The following is a 4,851-nucleotide window of genomic DNA, read 5'->3' on the forward strand; positions in this document are numbered from 1 at the left end:
GTTTGTTTGTTGGTTTGCTTTGGGGGAGGGGTGCGTTTTGTTTTGTTTTTCTTTTTTCTCCTTATGGTGTTTGTGTGTCCGCAGAAGTCTCAGAACTTCGCAAATCCCACAGGGAATGATCTGCAGATTGTGGCACCTAAATCTCTTCAGAAAGCTGGCCCCTACTGCCCTGTCCCCTTATGAATATCTGTTAATGTGCTTACATGCAAAATCACGCTATTATTAACATCTTCTAACGAGCCAAGCTAAGGTGCTCATTGATCTCAGAAATATGGCCTGCACTACTTTCAGTTATTCCCTGTAAAAGTTGTGTCCCTAAGCACTAAAAAGAATAAACTCTCTCCTAAGGAAAGCATGTATTTTGTGTAACTGGAGTCTTACAAATCTTAGCCAATTTATATTTGGAAGTAAGCAGATGAGGGCTCTCTTAGTTCATTTCTGCTTTTATGGAAAATCTAAAACATGGCCAAGCTCACAGCTTGAATAATGTATTCATAGCACTTAAAAAAAATACTTTCATATTTTGTTCATTGTAGACAAAAAATTAGCAAGGGATCTATATATCTCCTAATGATTGGTGCAGAAATGAAGCCTGACACAAAGTACAGAGACGTTTCTCCCCTCCTTCCTTCTAAATCAATTTTTCATATACACACCAATTTTATTTCCCATGTCTCCAACACTGCATGTTGAAGTTTCCAGCTATTTTTGCTCTATTCAAGTCTCACACTCATACAATTTAGAGGCTAGCAGACTACAATGAGCAACAATAAGCAATCATCAGAAAGATCAAAAGGCACAGAACATGCAAAATCTTAACCTCAATCACGTGACACAAAGCAAAATCTGGGATACTGTCTAACAAAAAAAGAAGCCTTTAGTTCTTTATTTGGTCTGAAATATAAAACCTACCAAGTGCACAATAAATGTGTGTAACTAAACCAGCAATTTCTTCAATTTAAGTTAGCTATATATTTTACAAATATGATTCAGATGGCCCAGCTTTGAGTATGTGGAGGTGGCAGAGCCATTCCCAAAAAGTTAAAGGACATCACCTATGATCCATGATGTTTAAGCAATGATATGCAGAAGCACCACAAAGTCACCACCACTCTAAAGTTAACACAAGCTGTTATAAAGACAGAGCTTTTAAACACTCTCAATATCTAAAACAGAGCTTACCATAAATTACTTCCTGCTCCCAAACTACAAATCCTAATTAGCATTATGAGAATTACACTTATCATTCATACAATGGAAACTCTGTTCAGTGGAGGGCTAGTAAAATTTACTTGATACACATTATCATGCCAACCAAGCCTGACATATCAGTAATGAAAATAATTGTGTGTACACACCCTGTGTGTTCACAGGCTACAGATCTTCAAACGAACACAGTAACATCTAGGTCATTAACACCACCATCTCAGAATTACAGGGCCAGAAGTACCTCTATCACCTTTGCAGACCAGACTGGTGTCTGAATGAAACCGTGAGGTGTACCAGCCTTCCTTCTCCTACGATCCATCTCCGTTCATACAGCCTCCCTGCACAACCCCAATTACATGATGGCCACAAGACCAGCGTGTTACATGCATGCAAGTGAGGATACACAGCCAGATGGTGCATTACATGCACGTTTCATTTGACAACATGACAGATGCACCTTCATTGGATGGGGACCCAGAAGCAGACTGTCCTGCTGGGCCATACTCACTGCACAGCTGAGAAGTTGAGAAACACCGTTACAAAAGTTTCCAGGCCAGAACAGTCCAGAGCCAACTAAGAGCGTCAAAGCAAAGAGAAAGGGGTGAGAATAACCAATACTATAGCCACGAACCTGCAGCACCAGTGGATCCCGGCCCATTACAGCTGATCCATTTCAGACTCCATTTACTTTATTCATCAATACCTTTTGCTGCGTGAGTTGAGAGCTTTTAATTAGCATGATCTAATACCTGACAAACCTTAAGTCTTTGCAAAATACACCACATAACAACAGGAACATCGAATGTGAGAGTCGCTCAAGCACGTCTACAAGCACAGAATCATAGAATCATTAAGGTTGGAAAAGACTTCTAAGATCATCAAGTCCAACCGTCGACCCAACACCACCATGCCCACTAAACCATGTCCCTAAGCGCCTCATCTACATGTCTTTTAAATACTTCCAGGGATGGTGACTCAACCACTTCCCTGGGCAGCCTGTTCCAATGTTTAACCACTCTTTCAGTAAAGAAATTTACTGAAAAGAGTAAAGAAAGAGTAAAGAAAGAGTAAAGAAAGAGTAAAGAAAGAGTAAAGAAAGAGTAAAGAAAGAGTAAAGAAAGAGTAAAGAAAGAGTAAAGAAAGAGTAAAGAAAGAGTAAAGAAAGAGTAAAGAAAGAGTAAAGAAAGAGTAAAGAAAGAGTAAAGAAAGAGTAAAGAAAGAGTAAAGAAAGAGTAAAGAATGCAGCTAAGTTTTATAGTATAACATCTAAGGCAAGCACACTGTGTACCAGCAGCAAATTTTAATTAGTAAAAGCAACAGATGGATTAAGTTCCGGGAAGGAAATGAGAAGGGCTGACAGGGTATAAACTGGCCACATCACTGATACAGACGGAAGCATCCCTTCTGTTCTGATAAGGAATTCACCCACAAACAGGACACTGGAGTCCTGCATAGTCCCTATACTTCTTGCACAGCAGCAGAAGTCAGAGCTGTTTTGAAGTGGGAGATGATGAAAACCAGATGGCTAGGTCCATTTGCTCAGCTCCAGAATTCTCTGAAGTCTTTTGCTTTCTCTTAGGAAAAGGAAATACTCTGTTCTGGGGTCTGGTTCTGAACATTTTGGATGTAGCCCCTTCAGTGATCAAAACAGCTAACTGCAATGAATTTCAACTTCAGCAATCAGAACAGCGAGATGGTGCTGGCAAGTAGAAGCATTCTTCAGTATCTGCTCTGCAGAAACAAAAATTAAAAACATAGCAACTCTGAAAAGAAGTGTATGTCCGACTTGGTGTATGCAGAATTTGTACATCCATATGTTTAGGGAGGATTGAGGCCTCCCTGAATATTCAGACAGTAAGTCTCTAATACTAAATCACTTTATCACATGTGCTACTTTTAGATGATCCATTTCCTATTTCCTCATTACATTTTTCTCAAACTAATGGATAAGACCATTTGTAGCATTGTATTTAAACTATAAACAGACCAGATATTCTTATTAAGCCAAAAGGATCCATGCAGTTTTGTTACATCTATGTGCTAAATTTGTAGCTCTTTTATTTTCATTGTTGTGTAATATTCCTCCATTTTCTGGAGAAAATAAAAAGACACATTAGAATAGGGAACTGCTGAATAATGAGATTCTGCTCTCAATTGCTTCCATCTCTCATGCGTACTATTGCTACCTGTCGATGATGCTAGTTAATCTCAGTTGCCTTTATTGGAGCTTTTTACCACCTGGCCAAAAAAATTGCTTGTTCTTCCCAACCCTCGCCACGTCATTTCATCCCTAGCCCTGGTCCCATCCTTTCCTGTACCTCCACAGAGAGCGGCAGCTCCCCCTCACCAGCAGCTATACAGACACATAGCAACAGTCTCTTCATTAAACTTTTTAAACAAACAGTTTCTTACAGAGACCTGACTCCTGTTGAACTACACAGATGGGAATCACAGCAGCTAAAATTTCACAACAGAACTATTATATTTCAGCCACACAAGAGCCACTGGAGAACATACAGTAGAGAGATGGGGATATCTGGGCTACAGTGTGTGCTCTTTCCACTTTGCACTACTGGTTTCCACTTCACTTGTAAATTCACCAGCATATTTTATTCTCAAGATCTTTTTCCACTGCACAGAATCAGGGCTTGTTTCCTAGTTTCTCCCGCCACATTATAACCTCATTTTTTTCCCTTCCTTCTTTCCCAAGTGAAACTAGCTTTTGAAGGAACATTATAAAGATATAAAACTTCCAGACTGGAGCAGAACAACCGAGTCTTTAGGCCAGGACCTTGTTCCTGGACAATGGCCAGTGCCAGAGCCTGAAGAGCAAGGTGCAAGAACTCCATGGTCAATAAAACTACTCTCTTCCCCTCTCCTTTCTTCTCCTCCCCCATGAAGGATTCAACATAAGTTTAATAGTTAAATAGGCTAATCACCAAAGGTCAGGTTTTTATTCTTTCCCAAACTTCTCTGAATGAACTGTCTTTATTTGTGTTATGTGCATAGATGTCCAGGCTTTCTCCAAAGATGTTAAACTATTCGCCAAGACAAGCCATAGCTACAAATTTTCTACTCAGGAAGCATTTTATCCCATAATATTTTTTTAATTTATGCCTTCTCAGTTTAATGGAGTATTTTACGTTGTTAGACAAGGAGTGAAAAACTCAATCTACTCTGAACTATTCATTATTTCTTTACAGTGTCCCTTCATTCATTTTTCTGGCCAAGATAAACAATACCAATCTTACTTTTCTCTTTCCCATTTCTTAAATGGGAAACATTTGACATCAGTCACAGCTTGAGTTAAGAAGCTGGGCTAACAGATCTACAGACTCCCATCATTCAGCACTGAAAAAAAAACCCATCCCCTTGACTGAGTATGAAGCTGTCATTGGTCAGCACTGTAGAAAAGGGAAACCTCGGCCTCTGACAGTGTCCTAGAAAATGGTGGAGCAGTACCAGTAAAGATCTTTCTCCACTGATGATGATCTAGTAATCCTCAATGTCCATCCATGCTTCTGTCCACAGGGATTGCAGTCAGGTCTCTTGAGCCTGTGGGAACACTGGTAATGACTAATAACTAACCATTGCTAATGATCACTTACTCATGAAAGGTGAAAAGGCATGACATGATCTCTT

The sequence above is a fragment of the Aptenodytes forsteri genome, unplaced genomic scaffold, assembly GCF_000699145.1.
Source record: "Aptenodytes forsteri isolate BGI_AS27 unplaced genomic scaffold, ASM69914v1 Scaffold6, whole genome shotgun sequence".
Classification (NCBI taxonomy): Eukaryota; Metazoa; Chordata; class Aves; order Sphenisciformes; family Spheniscidae; genus Aptenodytes; species Aptenodytes forsteri.